Here is a 19483-nt window from a genome sequence, read left to right as displayed (position 1 = left end):
GGACACCTTCCCTATATGTCTCAGGGGAAGATTGATTTCTGATTTATCCACCATCCCCAAAATAACTGCAAAGTTCAGTTTTCCATTCCAGACTATCTTTCTTATTCCCCAAGACACGCAGTGTGTGAGTCTGGCCACCACTCCACCCAGCTGCATTACAATTAACTCCTCCAGAAGGATTCACAGTTTCCCTGAGCCCCAAATGTCCTGGCTTGGGCTATTTATCCTTGAGTGCTATCCCCTGGAGCGCCACCACCTCTCCCCTTCTTTTACTTATGCTGTAGGTCTTACTCACTACCTTCTTTATGTTACGGTGGCTTCTAGACTATCATTCTATAGATTGGTGTATACTACTCATACTAATGTCCCCACTACTTGCCCGTGACCTTCCTGGGAGCCAATGTTTAATGAATGATTGTGGGAGAAATGAGCCACTAAGCAGGGGTCTTATTTAATCAGATTTAATTTCTCCTAAATTTAATTAATTTTTAAATAAGCCAAGCATATCCAGGTATACATCTTTTAATTTTATAGAATGACACAATAAAAGGGATAAAGGAAGGCCAGAATTAATTTTTTCTCTCTTTTTTATATATATATTTTTAAAATTTTATTGTTATTCAATTACAGTTGTATGCATTTTCTCCCCTTCCCACCACCCCACCCCAGCTGAACACACCTCCCTCCCCCACCTCCACCATCCCCCCCGATTTTGTCCATCTGTCCTTTATAATAGTTCCTGCAATCGCATCTTCCCACTGTCCCCAACCCACTCCCCCCTGGCCACTGCTAGACTGTCCCAACCTCAAGGTCTCTGGTTGTATTTTGTTTGCTTTTTTCTTCTATTGATTATGTTCCAGATAAGGGTGAGATCACATGGTATTTGTACCTCACAGCCTGGCTTATTTCACTTAGCATAGTGCTCACCAGTTCCATCCATGCTGTTGCAAAGGGTATAAGCTCATTCTTTCTCTCTGCTGCGTAGAATTCCATTGTGTAAATATACCATAGTTTTTGGATCCACTCGTTTCCTGATGGGCACTTCGGTTGCTTCCAGTACATGACTATTGTAAATTGTGCTGCTATGAACATTGGGGTGCACAGATTCTTTTGGATTGGTGTTTCAGTGTTCTTTGGGTATAATCCCAGCAGCGGAATTGCTGGGTCAAAGGGCAGTTCCATTTTTAGTTTTCTGAGGAAATTCCATACTGTTTTCCACAGTGGCCTCACCAGTCTGCATTCCCACCAACAGTGCACTAGGGTTCCCTTTTCTCCGCATCCTCTCCAACATTTGTTTGTGGATTTGTTTATGTTGGCCACTCTGACTGGTGTGAGATGGTACCTCATTGTGGTTTTAATTTGCATCTCTCTGATGGCTAGTGATGCTGAGCATCTTTTCATATGTCTCTGGGCCCTCTGTATGTTTTCCTTGGAGAGGTGTCTGTTCAAGTCCTTTGCCCATTTTTTAATTGGGTTGTTTGTCTTCCTGGAGTAGAGGCATGTGAGTTCTTTTTTTTTTTTTTTTTTTTATATATATATATTTTTTATTGTTATGCAATTACAGTTGTATGCCTTTTCTCCCCATCCCTCTACCCCACCCCAGGTGAACCCACCTCCCTCCCCCCTCTCCACCCTCCCCCTTGGTTTTGTCCATGTGTCCTTTATAGTAGTTCCTGTAATACCCTCTTCCCACTATCCCCGCCCCCACCCCCCACCCCCGCCCTGGCTATTGTTAGATTGTTCTTAACTTCAATGTCTCTGGTTATATTTTGTTTGCTTTTTTCTTCTATTGCTTATGTTCCAGTTAAAGGTGAGATCATATGGTACATGTCCCTCACTTCCTGGCTTATTTCACTTAGCATAATGCTCTCCAGTTTCATCCATGCTGTTGCAAAGGGTATAAGCTCCTTCTTTCTCTCTGCTGCGTAGAATTCCATTGTGTAAATATACCATAGTTTTTGGATCCACTCGTTTGCTGATGGGCACTTCGGTTGCTTCCAGTACTTGGCTATTGTAAATTGTGCTGCTATGAACATTGGGGTGCAGAGGTCCTTTTGGATTAGTGTTTCAGTGTTGTTAGGGTATAATCCCAGCAGCGGAATTGCTGGGTCAAAGGGCAGTTCCATTTTTAGTTTTCTGAGGAAATTCCATATTGTTTTCCACAGTGGCCTCACCAGTCTGCATTCCCACCAACAGTGCACAAGGGTTCCCTTTTCTCCCCATCCTCTCCAACATTTGTTTGTGGATTTGTTTATGTTGGCCATTCTGACTGGTGTGAGATGATACCTCATTGTGGTTTTAATTTGCATCTCTCTGATGGCTAGTGATGCTGAGCATCTTTTCATATGTCTCTGGGCCCTCTGTATGTCTTCCTTGGAGAAGTGTCTGTTCAAGTCCTTTGCCCATTTTTTAATTGGGTTGTTTGTCTTCCTGGAGTGCAGTTGTGTGAGTTCTTTATATATTTTGGAGATCAGGCCCTTGTCTGAGGTATCATTGGCGAATATGTTTTCCCATACTGTTGGTTCTCTTTGTAATTTGGTGATGTTTTCTTTAGCCATGCAGAAGCTTTTTATTTTGATGAGGTCCCATTTGTTTATTCTTTCCTTTATGTCTCTTGCTTTCGGGGATATGTCTGTCAGGATGTTGCTGCATGGAATCTCTGAGATTTTCCTGCCAATGTTTTCCTCGAGGACTTTTATGGTGCTACGACTTATATTTAAGTCTTTTATCCATCTTGAGTTTATTTTTGTGTATGGTGTAAGTTGGTGATCGAGTTTCATTTTTTTGCATGTAGCTGTCCAGATCTCCCAACACCATCTGTTGCACAAGCTGTTTTTGCTCCATTTTATGCTCCTGCCTCCTTTGTCAAATATTAATTGACTGTAAAGACTTGAGTTTATTTCAGGGATCTCTGTTCTCTTCCATTGTTTTATGTGCCTGTTTTTATGCCAGTACCAGGCTGTTTTGATTACAGTGGCCTTGTAATACAGTTTGATATCAGGTATTGTGATCCCTCCTGCTTTGTTCTTCTTTCTCAAAATTGCTGCAGCTTTTTGGGGTCATTTATGGTTCCATATTAATTTCTGAAATGTTCATTCTATGTCTGTGAAATATGTCATGGGTACTCTAATACGGATTGCATTGAATCTATAAATTGCTTTGGGTAGTATGGCCATTTTGATGATGTTAATTCTTCCAATCCATGAGCATGGTACATGCTTCCATTTGTTTGTGTCTTCCTTAATTTCTTTCTTCAGTGTTGTGTAGTTTTCTGAGTACAGGTCTTTTACCTCCTTGGTTAGGTTTATTCCTAGGTACTTTATTTTTCTTGTTGCCATGTCAAATGGGATTTTTTTCCTGATTTCTGTTTCTGCAGTTTCGTTGTTGGTGTACAGGAATGCCTTTGATTTCTGAGTATTGACTTTGTATCCAGCTGTTTTGCCAAATTCATTTATTAGGTCGAATAGTTTTTTGATGGAGTCTATAGGATTTTCCATGTACACTCTCATGTCATCTGCAAACAGTGACAGTTTCATTTCCTCCTATCCAATTTGGATGCCTTTTATATCTTTTTCTTGTGTGATTGCTGTGGCTAGGACTTCCATTACTATGTTGAATAGGAGTTGTGAGAGAGGGTATCCTTGCCTTGTTCCTGATCTTACTGGGAAAGCTCTAAGTTTTTGTCCATTGAGTTTGATGTTGGCAGTAGGTCTCTCATATATGGCCTTTATTATGTTGACGAATGCTCCCTCTATTCTCACTTTGCTGAGTGTTTTCATCAGAAATGGGTGCTGTATCTTATCAAATGCTTTTTCTGCATCTATTGATATGCTCATGTGATTTCTGTCTGTGCTGTTGTTGCTGTGATGTATTATGTTTATTGATTTGCAAATATTGTACCATCCTCCATCCCTGGGATGAATCCCACTTGGTCATGGTGGATGAGGTTTTTATGGGGTTTGCCAATATTTTGATGAGAATTTTAGCGTCTATGTTCATCAGCGATATTGCCCTGAAGTTTTCTTTCTTCATTGTGTCTTTATCTGGTTATTGGGATTACTATGATGCTGCCTGCATAAAAAGAGTTTGGGAGTCTTCCATCAGTTTGGATTTTTTCCAATAATCTGTGAAGGACATGGGTTACCTCTTCCTTAAATGCTTTGTAGAATTCTCCTGTGAAACCATCTGGTCCAGGGCTTTTGTGTGTTGGGAGTATTTTGATGACTGCTTCAATTTCTTCTGCTGTTATTGGTGTGCTCAGGTTTTCTGCTTCTTCTTAATTCAGTTTTGGAAGATTATATTTTTCTAGAAATGTGTCCATTTCACCTAGGTTTTCACATTTCTTGGCATACAGTTCTTCGTAGTACTTTCTTACAATCATTTGTATTTCTATGCGGTCAGTTGTAATCTCTCCTCTTTCATTTCTAATTGTGTCTATTTGGATCCTCTCTCTTTTTTTCTTGATGAGCCTACTTAAAGGCTTGTCGATTTTGTTTATCTTTTCAAAGAACCAGTTCCTGGGTTCATTGATCCTTACAATTGTGCTTTTAGTCTCTATGTCATTTAACTGCTCTGATCTTGGTTATTTCCTTCCTCCTGCTTGCTCTGGGCTGTCTTTGTTGTTGTTCCTCGAGTTCTTGTAGGCGTAGGGTTTGGTTGTTTGTTTGAAATGTTTCTGTCTTTTTAAGGTAGGCCTGTAATGCTATGAACTTCCCTCTCAGGACTGCCTTTGCTGTGTCCCATAGGTTTTGGGTTGTTGTGAGTTTGTTTTCATTTGATTCCAGAAAGGTTTTGATTTTTCCCTAATCTCCTTCTTGACCCATTCCTTGTTTAATAGCATGCCATTCTGTCTCCATGATTTTGAGTGTTTTTATTTTTTTCCTTTGGGTTTTTTTTCTAATTTCAGACCCTTGTGGTCAGAGAAAATCCTTGATATAATTTCAATTTTCTTGAATTTGTTGAGGCTTGCTTTGTGTCCTATCATGTGGTCTATCTTTGAAAAAGTTCCATGGACACTTGAAAAGAATGTGTATTTTGCTTCTTTGGCATGAAAAGCTATATGAATGTCAGTTACGTCCATTTCCTCTAGGCTATTGTTAAGTGACACAATATCTTTTTTGATCTTTTGTTTGGAAGACCTGTCCATTTTTGATAGTGGGGTGTTAAAGTCCCCTACTATAATTGTGTTGCTGTCAATATCTTTCTTGAAGTCCTCCAAGATTTTCTTAATGTATTTGGGTGCTCCTATGTTGGGTGCATATATATTTACAATGTTGATGTCTTCTTGGTGGATTCTTCCTTTGAGTATTCCGAAGTGACCTTCTGGGTCTCTCTTTATGGCCCTTCTTTGGAAGTCTATTTTGTCTGATATGAGTATTGCTACCCCTGCTTTTTTTTCCTGTCTGTTTGCTTGGAAAATTTGTTTCCAGCCCTTCTCTTTCAGTCTGTGTAAGTCTTTTGTCCTGAGGTGGGTCTCTTGTAGGCAGCATATATGTGGGTCATGTTTTCTTATCCATTCAGCTATTCTATGTCTTTTGATTGGAGCATTTAATCCATTTACATTCAAGGTTATTATTGATAGGTAGTTATTCATTGCCTTTATTCCTACCTGTGTTCCTCTCTCTATCTCTTTTCCTTCCTTTCCTTAAAGCAGTCCCTTTAGCATCTCTTGCAGAACTGGTTTGGTGGAAGCATATTCTTTTAGACCTCTTTTGTCTGGGAATGTCTTTATTTGGCCTTCTATCTTGATTGAGAGCCTTGCTGGGTAAAGTAGTCTTGGTTGCAGGCCTCTGGTTCTCATTACTTGGAATATTGTTTGCCATTCTCTTCTTGCTTGGAGCGTTTCTTTTGAGAAGTCAGGTGCTAACCTCATTGGGGCTCCCTTGTACATTACTTCCTGTTTCTCCCTTGCTGCCTTTAAGATCCACTCTTTGTTTTGGAATTTGGCATTTTAATTATGATGTGTCTTACAGTGGGCCTCTTTGTGTTCCTCTTGCTTGAGACTCTCTGTGATTCCTGTATTTGGGTGCCTTTTTCTCTCCTCAGATTAGGGAAATTTTCCATCATTACTTTTTCAAACAGGTTTTCTATTCCTTGCTCTTCTTCTTCTTCTGGTATTCCTATTATACGGATATTGTTACATTTCATGTTGTCCTGCATTTCCCTTATTGCCTCTTCATTCTTTCTGAGCCTCTTTTCCTTTTCTTGCTCTTTCTGGGTGTTTTTTTCTACTTTATCCTCCAGCTCGCTGATCCGATCTGCTGATTCATCAAGTCTGCTTTTCATTCCTTCTACTGTGTTCTTCACTTCAGAAATTGTATTCTTCATTTCCTCTTGGCTCTTGTTGATAGTTTCTATTTCCTTTTCCACGTTGATATAGTTTGCAGTGAGTTCATTGTAGTTTCCCTGTAGTTTCTGGTAGTTTTCTTTGAGCTCAGAGAGCTCAGTGAGCTTCCTGATAACCAGTGCTTTGAACTCAGTATCTGATAGTTGACTTGCCTCTTTTTCAGTTAGCATTCTTTCTGAGACTTCCTCCTTTCCTTTCATTTGGGTATTGTTTCTTTGTCTTCCCATTGTTTGTGAGACTCTTCTTGTTAGCCTCTGCTTCTTAAATTGATCTATTCTGACTCCCTGGGTTTATGGTATGAACTTCTATGGCAGAATGCCAATGGGATTCAGTGGTGCTGTCTCCTTAATCTCCTGTGCTCACTGGTGTTGAGCTGACAGTTATGGGTGCAACACGGTCTAACTCTGGTCTTTTCAGCACTCCAGGTTTTGTTGTCTCACCTGTGGGAAAAAGAGAATGGGGGGAAGAAAAAAAACGAAGGGAAGGAGGGAAAAATGAAATATAAAAGGAAAGGAAGGAAGGAAGAGGGAATAAAGAAAGATCGGAGGCAATATAAGAAGGAATTTTAACAAAAATTAAAACAAAGGAATAAATAAAAGAAGGCAGGTAGAAGGCATAAAAATCGTAAAGGATAGGAGGAAGAAAGAATGAAAAAAAGAAAGGAAGAATGAATTCAGGGGGAAAGGAGGAAAGAAAAAAAAAAAAGGTCTTCTGCTGGCTTTAAACTGGTCAGGTTAGTTCTGCTGGTCATCCTGTCTGTGGAACGGGAGGGGGTGGTTGGAAGGATTGGTTTCACTTTTCTCCCTTCCTGGGCCACATTCTTCGCTGTTGTTCATCATGCAGTCCAGTTCCTCCGGGTCCTTCTGCTCCCCAGTACGCCTTTAGTTCACCAGTTGTGCTGTCCTTGAGTTGCACCAGTTAGGGGCAACTCACACTCTACCTTGTTGCTCTTTGCTGTCTTAGATGCTAGGGGCTCTGGGTGCTGCTATGGGGTAGTTCAGCCCCCTTCTGGGTTGAGTCTTTCCGGGAAATGCAGTCTCCCCTAAACCTGCAGCTCCCCTCTGCTGGGTGTTCTGCCTTTGTCCTATAGAGCCAGTAGGCCCTGCAAGGCTCTGTGCACAGGTGTTAGGTAGGCCTTGTAGGTGTGGTCCCTGGCAGGCAGCCAGGCCCTTGATCAGCCAATCCTTTGGGCTTGGGTCTCCTGGGCGGGTGGGGCTGCTTTGGGACTGAGTCACGAGTTGCTGGGCTCCACTGTTTTGGGCCTGTGGGTGGAGCAGCTTGCCTCTGCTCCAGATGCTCACCCACCTGAGGTTTCAGGTGTGGGAGCCCAGTTCGCTAATCTGCGTGCGCGCAACCAGGCTTCAGGTGAGCGCCAGGGCTGCTTATCCCGTGTTCACAGTCCAGGGGCGGAGGGGGGAGGGGCACCAGAGGCCGAGGATGCTGCCCAGAGTTCTCTAACTAGCCCCTGAGTGCCTCTATTTTCTTTTTCTTTTTGAGAAATTCTTCGTATTCAAGCCCCCCTGGTCCAAACAAGCACCTGGCTGCTCACAGCTCAGCCTAGCTCTCTCCCAAGAATCCTGCAGCAGCCCCTGCGCCCGGGCTGGGGCTTCTGCCGCCCTTGTCCCCGCTCGGGTCCCGGGTCCCGGGGACCTTATTGTCCTTAAGCACTCTTCTTACTGTCAGATCTTTCAATGTCCTCTATCTTTGGTCTCTGATCTTCATATATGCTGGAATACTGTTGGCTGTTCGCTCTGCTCCTCAGATCAGCTAGGTGTTTCACTGGCGTTGAGGGGAAGTGGACTCTGCTCCCACCTATGTTGCCGCCATCTTCCCAGAATTAATTTTTTTAAACTTTTTTCTGTATTTCTTCGTTTTTTTATTGAGGTTAAATTATTTTTATTAAAAGGTTTTGTGGGTTTTTTTTTGTTTGTTTTTTAAAGATATTTATTGATTATGCTATTACAGGTGTCCAATTTCCCCCCCCCACTGCACTCCATCCTGCCCACCAACTCCCTCCCACATTCCCCCCGTATAGTTCATGTCCAGTGGTCATACTTATAAGTTCTTTGGCTTCTACATTTCCTACATTATTCTTACCCTCTCCCTGTCTATTTTCCACTTATCATTTATTCTACTTATTCTCTGTACCTTTCCTCCCTCTCTCCCCCTCCCACTCCCCTATTGATAACCCTCATGTGATCTATATTTCTGTGGTTCTGTTCCTATTCTAGTTGTTCGCTTAGTTTGCTTTTGTTTTTGTTTTAGGTGTCTTCATTAATAACTGTGAGTTTGCTGTCATTTTTACTGTTCATATTTTTTATCTTCTTTTTCTTAGGTAACTCCCTTTAACATTTCATATAATAAGGGCTTGGTGATGATGAACTCCTTGAACTTGATCTTATCTGAGAAGCACTTTATCTTCCTTTCCATTATAAATGATAGCTTTGCTGGATACAGTAATCTTGGATGTAGGTCCTTGCCTTTCATGACTTGGAATACTTCTTGCCAGCCCCTTCTTGCCTGGAAGGTCTCTTTGGAGAAATCAGCTGACAGTCTTATGGGAAGTCCTTTGTAGGTAACTGTGTCCTTTTCTCTTTCTGTTTCTAAGATTCTCTCCTTCTGTTTAATCTTGGCGAATGTAATTATGATGTGCCTTGGTGTGTTCCTCATTGGGTCCAGCTTCTTTGGGATTCTCTGAGCTTCCTGCAATTCCTGGAAGTCTATTTCCTTTGCCAGATTAGGGAAGTTCTCCTTCATGATTTGTTCAAATAAGTTTTCAATTTTTTGTTCTTCCTCTTCTCCTTCTGGCACCCCTATAATTCGGATGTTGGAACATTTCAAGATGTCCTGGAGGTTCCTTAGCCTCTCCTCATTTTTCCGAATTCTTGTTTCTTCATTCTTTTCTGGTTGGATGTTTCTTTCTTCCTTCTGGTCCACACCGTTGATCTGAGTCCCAGTTTCCTTCGCATCACTATTGGTTCCCTGTACATTTTCCTTTGTTTCTCTTAGCATAGCCTTCATTTTTTCATCTAATTTTTGACCAAATTCAACCAATTCTGTGAGCGTCCTAATTACCATTGTTTTGAACTGTGCATCTTATAAGTTGGCTACCTGTTCATTGCTTAGTTGAATTATTTCTGGAGCTTTGAACTGTTCTTTCATTTGGGCCATTTTTTCTTTTTGTCTTGGAGAACCTGTTATGTAAACGGGCGGAGCCTTAGGTGCTCCCTGGGGCGAGGTAACACTGGCAGCTGTGCGGTGACACTGTACATAGGGGTGGGGCCGAGAGGGAGCAATGGCGCTTGCTCCATTCTCCACTGGACTTCAGCCACTCCCTCCGCTACCCACAATCAAATTGGGCCCCTCTGGTGCTGATTCCTGAGTTTGTGGGCTTGTGCACACTCTAGGCCCCTGTGGGTCTCTCCCACGACCTGTCCTGTGAGGCTGGGAGTTTCTCCTACTACCGCCTCAACCCCCACAGGTGTTTTCAATCAGAGGTTTGAGGTTTTATTTCCCTGTGCTGGAGCCCTGGGTTGCACCGTCTGCTTTGCTCCCCCACCATTCATCCTGGTTTATCTATGCACGAATGTAGGGCCTCGGGGTCTGCTACCCGCTGCACTGACTGCCCTGTTCTCCGCCACTCTGAGTCCAGCCCTCTTGGTTTATCTATGCACGAATGTAGGGCTACGGGGTCTGCTAGAGGTCGGACTGCCTGCCCCATTTGTCCCATACTCCGCCAGTCTCTTGTTCCCACCGCGGCAATGCGAGTCCTCTCCGCCCTGGCTGCCCATCTCCGCCCCTCCTATTGGTCTGGATGAATGTTTCTTTTTTTTTATCTCCTTGGTTGTCGGACTTCCTTGCTGTTCAATTTTCTGTCGGTTCTGGTTGTGCGAGGAGGCGCAGTGTGTCTACCTACGCCTCCATTTTGGTTCTCTGTATTTCTTGTCCCCAACAATTTTACTTCTGACTCCTTTCACATTTCCTTGGAAACCTTTTTTTAATACCATGTTATCTTGTTCTACATCACAAAATAAGATGGAAGGTTTCCTATTTTGTTTTACAAAATAACAAAATGCAGAGAATCTTAAAAGCAGCAGGAGAAAAACAACTTGCTATGTACAAGGGACCACATTCCCCCAGCCCCATAGGACTATCGGCAGATTTTTCATCAGAAACTTTTCAGGTCAGAAGGGAGTGACACAATATATTCAGTGTTGAAAGAAAAAAAAAAAAACTTTCAACCTTGAATATTCTTCCCAGAAAAATTATTCAGAATTGAAGGAGAGATCAAGTTTTATAGACAAGTAAAAGCTAAAGGAATTCATCACCACTAAACTATCTTTACAAGAAACACTAAAAACACTTCTTTTATGCTGAAAAGAAAGGGTGCTAACTAGCAACAAGAAAACATATGAAAGTATAAATCTCAGTGATAAAGGTAAATACACAGTAAAGGTAGTGGATTAATCACTTATAAAGCTAGTATTAAAGTTAAAAGACAATAGCAGTAAATCCCTAAAGACAAGATAGACAAAGCACTCACTTCTTCTTTTTTTTTTTTTTTATTGTTATTCAATTACAGTTGTATGCCTTTTCTCCCCGTCCCTCCAACCCACCCCAGCTGAACCCACCTCCCTCGCCCCTCTCCACCCTCCCCCTTGGTTTTGTCCATGTGTCCTTTATAGTAGTTCCTGTAATCCCCTCTACCCACTGTCCCCGCCCCCACCCCCCACCCCCGCCCTGGCTATTGTTAGATTGTTCTTAACTTCAATGACTCTGGTTATATTTTGTTTGCTTTTTCCTTCTATTGCTTATGTTCCAGTTAAAGGTGAGATCATATGGTATTTGTCCCTCACTTCCTGGCTTATTTCACTTAGCATAATGCTCTCCAGTTTCATCCATGCTGTTGCAAAGGGTATAAGCTCCTTCTTTCTCTCTGCTGCTTAGAATTCCATTGTGTAAATATACCATAGTTTTTGGATCCACTCGTTTGCTGATGGGCACTTCGGTTGCTTCCAGTACTTGGCTATTGTAAATTGTGCTGCTATGAACATTGGGGTGAACAGATTTTTTTGGATTGGTGTTTCAGTGTTCTTAGGGTATAATCCCAGCAGCGGAATTACTGGGTCAAAGGGCAGTTCCATTTTTAGTTTTCTGAGGAAATTCCATACTGTTTTCCACAGTGGCCTCACCAGTCTGCATTCCCACCAACAGTGCACGAGGGTTCCCTTTTCTCCACATCCTCTCCAACATTTGTTTGTGGATTTGTTTATGTTGGCCATTCTGACTGGTGTGAGATGATACCTCATTGTGGTTTTAATTTGCATCTCTCTGATGGCTAGTGATGCTGAGCATCTTTTCTTATGTCTCTGGGCCCTCTGTATGTCTTCCTTGGAGAAGTGTCTGTTCAAGTCTTTTGCCCATTTTTTAATTGGGTTGTTTGTCTTCCTGGAGTGGAGTCGTGTGAGTTCTTTATATATTTTGGAGATCAAGCCCTTGTCTGAGGGATCATTAGCAAATATGTTTTCCCATACTGTTGGTTCTCTTTGTAATTTGGTGATGTTTTCTTTAGCCCTGCAGAAGCTTTTTATTTTGATGAGGTCCAATTTGTTTATTCTTTCCTTTATGTCCCTTGCTTTAGGGGATGTGTCTGTGAGGATGTTGCTGCGTGGAATGTCTGAGATTTTCCTGCCAATGTTTTCCTCAAGGACTTTTATGGTGTTACGACTTATATTTAAGTCTTTTATCCATCTTGAGTTTATTTTCGTGTATGGCGTAAGTTGGTGATCGAGTTTCATTTTTTTGCACGTAGCTGTCCAGATCTCCCAACACCATCTGTTGAAGAGACTGTTTTTGCTCCATTTTATGCTCCTGCCTCCTTTGTCAAATATTAATTGATCGTATAGGTTTGAGTTTATTTCTGGGCTCTCTATTCTGTTCCATTGTTCTATGTGCCTGTTTTTATGCCAGTACCAGGCTGTTTTGATTACAGTGGCCTTGTAATACAGTTTGATATCAGGTATTGTGATCCCTCCTGCTTTGTTCTTCTTTCTCAAAATTGCTGCTGCTATTCGAGGTCGTTTATGGTTCCATATGAATTTCTGCAATGTTTGTTCTATATCTGTGAAATATGTCATGGGTACTCTAATAGGGATTGCATTGAATCTATAAATTGCTTTGGGTAGTATGGCCATTTTGATGATGTTAATTCTTCCAATCCATGAACATGGTACATGCTTCCATTTGTTTGTATCTTCCTTAATTTCTTTCTTCAGTGTTGTGTAGTTTTCTGAGTACAGGTCTTTTACCTCCTTGGTTAGGTTTATTCCTAGGTACTTTATTTTTCTTGTTGCTATATCGAATGGGATTTTTTTCCTGATTTCTGTTTCTGCAGTTTCGTTGTTGGTATACAGGAATGCCTTTGATTTCTGGGTATTGACTCTGTATCCAGCTATTTTGCCAAATTCATTTATTAGGTCGAGTAGTTTTTGAGTGGAGTCTATAGGGTTTTCCATGTACACTCTCATGTCATCTGCAAACAGTGACAGTTTCATTTCCTCCTTTCCAATTTGGATGCCTTTTATTGCTTTTTCTTGTCTGATTGCTGTGGCTAGGATTTCCAATACTATGTTGAATAGGAGTGGTGAGAGAGGGCATCCTTGTCTAGTTCCTGATCTTAGTGGGAAAGCTCTAAGTTTTTGTCCATTGAATGTGATGTTGGCTGTAGGACTCTCATATATGGCCTTAATTATGTTGAGGAATGCTCCCTTTATTCCCACTTTGCTGAGTGTTTTTACCAGAAATGGATGCTGTATCTTATCAAACGCTTTTCCTGCATCTATTGATATGATCATGTGATTTTTGTCTTTGCTATTGTTGATGTGATGTATTATGTTTATTGATTTGCGAATATTGTACCATCCTTGCATCCCTGGGATGAATCCCACTTGGTCATGGTGGATGATCTTTTTAATATATTGCTGGATGCGGTTTGCTAATATTTTGTTGAGAATTTTAGCGTCTATGTTCATCAGCGATATTGGCCTGAAGTTTTCTTTCTTCGTTGTGTCTTTATCTGGTTTTGGGATTAGGATGATGTTGGCTTCATAAAAAGAGTTTGGGAGTCTTCCATCAGTTTGGATTTTTTCGAATAGTCTGTGAAGGATAGGGGTTAGCTCTTCCTTAAATGCTTTGTAGAAATCTCCTGTGAAATCATCTGGTCCAGGGCTTTTGTGTGATGGGAGTTTCTTGATGACTGCTTCAATTTCCTTTGCTGATATTGGTCTGTTCAGGTTTTCTGCTTCTTCTTCAGTCAGTTTTGGAAGATTATATTTTTCTAGAAATGTGTCCATTTCATCTAGGTTTTCAAATTTCTTAGCATACAGGTCTTCATAGTAATTTCTTACGATCCTTTGTATTTCTGTGGTATCAGTTGTAATCTCTCCACTTTCATTTCTAATTCTGTTTATTTGGATCCTCTCTCTTTTCTTCTTGATAAGCCTACTTAAAGGCTTGTCGATTTTGTTTATCTTTTCAAAGAACCAGCTTCTGGATTCATTGATCCTTACAATTGTGCTTTTAGTCTCTATGTCATTTAGTTCTGCTCTGATCTTGGTTATTTCCTTCCTTCTGCTTGCTCTGGGCTGTCTTTGTTGTTGTTCCTCCAGTTCTTGTAGGCATAGGGTTAGGTTGTTTGTTTGAACTGTTTTTATCTTTTTAAGGTAGGCCTGTATTGCTATGAACTTCCCTCTCAGGAATGCCTTTGCTGTGTCCCATAGGTTTTGGGTTGTTGTGAGTTCGTTTTCATTTGTTTCCAGGAAGTTTTTGATTTCTTCCCTAATCTCGTTCTTGACCCATTCATTGTTTAATAGCATGCCATTCTGTCTCCATGTTTTTGAGTGTTTTGGGTTTTTACCCTTGGGGTTGGTTTCTAGTTTCAGACCCTTGTGGTCAGAGAAGATGCTTGATATGATTTCAATTTTCTTGAATTTGTTGAGGCTTGCTTTGTGTCCTATCATGTGGTCTATCTTTGAAAAAGTTCCATGGACACTTGAAAAGAATGTGTATTTTGCTTCTTTGGGATGAAAAGCTCTGTATATATCAGTTAAGTCCATTTCCTCTAGGGTATTGTTAAGTGACACAATATCTTTGTTGATCTTTTGTTTGGAAGACCTGTCCATTTTTGATAGTGGGGTGTTAAAATCCCCTACTATAATTGTGTTGCTGTCAATATCTTTCTTGAAATCCTCCAAGATTTTCTTTATGTATTTGGGTGCTCCTATGTTGGGTGCATATATATTTACAATGTTTATGTCTTCTTGGTGGATTCTTCCTTTGAGTATTCTGAAGTGACCTTCTGGGTCTCTCTTTATGGCCCTTCTTTGGAAGTCTATTTTGTCTGATATGAGTATTGCTACCCCTGCTTTTTTTTCCTGTCCGTTTGCTTGGAAAATTTGTTTCCAGCCCTTCACTTTCAGTCTGTGTAAGTCTTTTGTCCTGAGATGGGTTTCTTGTAGGCAGCATATGTGTGGGTCATGTTTTCTTATCCATTCAGCTGTTCTATGTCTTTTGATTGGAGCATTTAATCCATTTACGTTTAAGGTTATTATCGATAGGTAGTTATTCATTGCCATTATTTCCTACCTGTGTTCCTCTGTCTTTCTCTTTTCCTTCCTTTCCTTAAAGCAGTCCCTTTAGCATCTCTTGCAGAACTGGTTTGGTGGAGCTGTATTCTTTTAGCCTTCTTTTGTCTGGGAAACTCTTTATTTGGTCTTCTATCTTGATTGAGAGCTTTGCTGGGTAAGGTAGTCTTGGTTGCAGGCCTCTGGTTCTCAGTACTTGGAATATTTTTTGCCATTCTCTTCTGGCTTGGAGCGTTTCCATTGAGAAGTCACTTGCTAACCTTATTGGGGCTCCCTTGTATGTTACTTCCTTTTTCTCCCTTGCTGCCTTTAAGATCCTCTCTTTGTCTTGGAAATTTGCCATTTTAATTATGATGTGTCTTGCAGTGTGTCTCTTTGGGTTCCTTTTGCTTGGGACTCTCTGTGATTCCTGGATTTGGGTGACTTTTTCTCTTCTCAGATTAGGGAAATTTTCCATCATTACTTTTTCAAACAGGTTTTCTATCCCTTGCTCTTCTTCTTCTCCTTCTGGTATTCCTATTATACAGATATTGTTACGTTTCATGTTGTCCTGCATTTCCCTTATTGCCTCTTCATTCTTTCTGAGCCTCTTTTCCTTTTCTTGCTCCTTCTGGGTGTTTTTTTCTACTTTATCCTCCAGCTCGCTTATCTGATCCTCTGCTTCGTCAAGTCTGCTTTTCATTCCTTCTACTGTGTTCTTCAATTCAGAAATTTTATTCTTCATTTCCTCTTGGCTCTTGTTGATATTTTCTATTTCCTTTTTCATGTTTATATTGTTTGCAGTGAGTTCATTGTAGTTTCCTTGTAGTTTCTGGTAGTTCTCTTTGAGCTCAGAGAGCTCAGTGAGCTTCCTGATGACCATTGCTTTGAACTCAGTATCTGATAGTTGACTTGCCTCTTTTTCGGTTAGTATTCTTTCTGAGACTTCCTCCTTTCCTTTCATTTGGTTATTGTTTCTTTGTCTTCCCATTGTTTGTGAGGCTCTTCTTGTTGGCCTCTGCGTCTTAAATTGCTTTGTTCTGACTCCCTGGATTTATGATATGAACTTCTATGGTAGAATGCCAATGGGATTCGTTGGTTCTGTCTCCTTACTCTCCTGTGCTCACTGGTCTTGAGCTGACGTTTATGTGTTTAACACGGTCTAACTCTAGTCTTTTCAGCACTCCAGGTTTTGTTGTCTCACCTGTGGGAAAAAGAGAAAAGGGGGGGGAAAGAAAAGAAAAGGAAAAAAAAAACCACAAAAAAAAAACCAAAACAAAGATGGGAAGGAGGAAATAAGGAAATAGGAAAGGAGGAAAGGAAGGAAGGAGGGAAGAAGGAATAAAGAAAGATCGGAGGCAAGATAAGAAGGAATTTTAACAAAAATTAAAACATAGAAATAGATAAAAGAAGGCAGGAAGAAGACATAAAAATGGTAATGGATGGGAGGAAGAAGGAATGAAAAAAAAGAAAAAAGAAAGAGGAAGAAGGAATTCAGGGGGAAAGGAAAAAAAAAAAGAAAAAAAAAGGATAAAAAAAAAAATCTTCCGTTGGCTTTAAACCGGTCAGGTTATTTCTGCTGGTGTCCTGTCTGTGCAATGGGAGGGGATGGTTGGAAGGATTGGTTTCACTTTTCTCCCTTCCTGGGTCACACTCTTTGCTGTTTTGTAGGTGTGGTCCCTGGCAGTCAATCAGGCTGTTGATCAGCCAATCCAGCAGCTTTGTTCTTGGGACACGCAAGCGGGGCTCCAGGCGCTTTGGTTTGGGGCGTGTGCGCGTGCAACAGGGGAATCCAGCCGCTTTGGGTTGTGACGCTATTTTGTGCGCTGAGCGAGCAGCCGGCTGACCAATCGAGCCTCCCAAGCCGGGGGAGCTTTGTGTTTGGAAAATGCGCACCCAGCCGGCCCTGTGCTTGGTGAGCGCACAACCGGCGGAGCCTGAGGCTCTATGCTTGGGGGCTGTTCCAGCCGCCCTGGGCTTGAGTCTCTCGGGCGGGCGGGGCCACCCTGGGACTGAATCACACGGCACTCGGTTCCGAGGTTTTGGGCCTGTGGGTGGAGCAGCTAGCCTCAGCTCCAAATGATCTCGGAGGTTTCAGGTGTGGGCGCCCCTCCGGGGTTTCTTGTATGGGCCCCGTTCGCTAATCTGCTGCACGCGCACGCGTGCGACGGGACCTCAGGTGAGCTCAGTCACTCCGTTGCTGCCCATCCCCCGCTCGCAGTCCTGGGCGGAGGGGGGAGGGGCGCCAGGGGCCTCGGCTACCACTGAGAGTTCTCTAACTAGCCCCTGAGTGTCTCTATTTTCTTTTTCTTTTTGAGAAATTCCTCCTTTTCAAGCTCCCCTGGTCCAATCAAGCACCTGGCTGCTCACAGTGCAGCCTGGCCCTCTCCCAAGACTCCTGCAGGAGCCCCTGCGCCAGGGCTGGCGCTTCTGCCGCCCTTGTACCGCGCGTTCCCGGGTCCCGGGGACCTTATTGTCCTTGAGCACTCTTCTTACCGTCAGATCTTTCAATGTCCTCTATCTTTGGTCTCTGGTCTTCGTATATGCTGGAATACTGTTGGCTGTTCGCTCTGCTCCTCAGATCAGCTAGGTATTTCCCTGGCGCTGAGGGGAAGTGGATACTGCTCCCACCTATGTTGCCGCCATCTTCCGAAATCCCAGCACTCACTTCTTAAACTGTATAAACAGCAGTATATTTGTGACCAATGTAATTTGTAAATTTAGAACTTAATTAAAAAATTAATTAATGAAAAATTAATCAAATTTTGCATTAATAAGAACTTTTGAAAAATGCCAAAAAGAAATAAAAATCTCCAAACCACCCCTATAGAAGAACACAAAGATGTTATATACTAAATGCACCAATCCACATTCTGCCTCTCGACCACTTAAAACAATGACTGCTTATTTCAAAAACAGTGAAAAATCTGCCTCATACTTCACTTAGGGCAACAGAAACTGCCAAATGTGGCCCTAGAATAGGCCCAGACCCTGGTCCTGGCTGCCCCATTGTCACTGACAAAAAGTGTGGCTTGGGATCTCTCTTCCTCATCTCTCAAAGCCCCCTCATACAATATAGGAAAGGCCATGGGTATGGTATCATTGACCTTGGCCAATATCTCCAGGACTTTCATATTGCTGGTTTCAGCATATGCTCTGGGACCTCACAGGAATTCATAGCATGCAGGATCACTGTTGAGCACCTGCCGGTACACTAGGTACTGTTCCTGCACACAATCTTTTGTGATGAGCTTCCTAGGCTCTCCATAGATGAAGTGCTCCTTCCCATCATATACTCCCATAACACTAGCACTTCCCAGATATCCTCCTCAGGGGCACAGTTGCCATCAATGAATATCACATCCAAAATATTTATCAAGAGGCCAGTCTTGGACATGCTCTGCTCATCATTCAACATCCCATTGTAGGTGAGGCCCAAGGTGTTGACCAGGACATAGGAGTGGCTGGTAGGATCCATTTCCTTCACATCAATGCCAAAGACCAGCTGCATGCACTCAGGTGCTTGGTTAAAGATCACAGGGAAGTAGTCCTTGTACTCTCTGATGACACTACTTAATATTTCTGCTTTTCTGATTGGTTCCTTTGTTTTATACTTGAGGAGCAGGAACTCCACCAGAGCAACCACTTTATTCTCTATGGCATCTCTAGCATGGGCCCAATGTCTAGCAGAGCCTGCAAAGTGCTGGGTTCCTCCTCTTCCTGACAATTCGAGTCCTGATATGAATTGATTGATGGAGTGACTTCCATGACAGTGGGAGAGAAGTAGGCTCTCTGAGGAAGCTGGAGGGGACACAGTACCCTAGCAACAGCAGCAAGTAACTTCATCATTTCTGTTATCTGACAATGGCAGAAAGGAAGAGAGGAAGAACAGGAAGCAGCAGCAAGAGGAGCAGGATGAAGAGGAGGTAAAGGAAGAAGAGGATGAAGAGGAGGTAGAAGAGGAAGAGGAGGTAGAGGAAGAGGGGGAAGAGGATGAGGAAGAGGGAGTGGAGTAAGGAGCGGAGGAGGAAGAAGATGGAGAGGAAGAGCAAGAGGGCATGAAGTAGGTGGTTTCCTCTTCCTTAGTTTCAGGAATATGTACACCAAAGAGGCCCTGTGCCTCACTTTGGGACTGAGAGTCTTCCTCAAACATGTAGCACCAACATTTTGGAGTAGGAAGCATGATGACTCCTGGCAAGAATAAGAGCAGGAAGTGGGCAATGAGATCCATGGGCCTGGGGAAGAGAGGAAGTGTGAGATGCCTCAGCTGAGAAACACAACCTTTGCAGATCTAACAAAGGCAATGTACAGGTCTTCTCTTTAGGGGTGTTTTGGGCCTCACAGAGGTCTTACCTCCTGGGTAGTCTGTTCTCTAAGGTCCTGAATGAGGAGGTGAGATGGCTCCTCAGGACGCTTCCAGCATTTCCAGGGTTCTGAGGCTGACCACGGGGTGGGAGGGGTTGGGTACTGTGATGCCACCTTTGTTTTGAGATGGGGGAGACCCTGGGGACACATT

The 19483-nt window shown here is 42.4% G+C and overlaps 1 pseudogene; it reads right to left on the bottom strand.

Moving 5' to 3' along the window:
* Positions 1–17906: 17906 nt before the first annotated feature.
* Positions 17907–18735, bottom strand: LOC112296298 (melanoma-associated antigen 10-like; annotated as a pseudogene).
* Positions 18736–19483: the final 748 nt, after the last annotated feature.

Source organism: Desmodus rotundus, chromosome X (genome assembly GCF_022682495.2).
Source record: "Desmodus rotundus isolate HL8 chromosome X, HLdesRot8A.1, whole genome shotgun sequence".
Classification (NCBI taxonomy): domain Eukaryota; kingdom Metazoa; phylum Chordata; class Mammalia; order Chiroptera; family Phyllostomidae; genus Desmodus; species Desmodus rotundus.
This window is presented reverse-complemented; position numbering and strand designations above follow the sequence as displayed.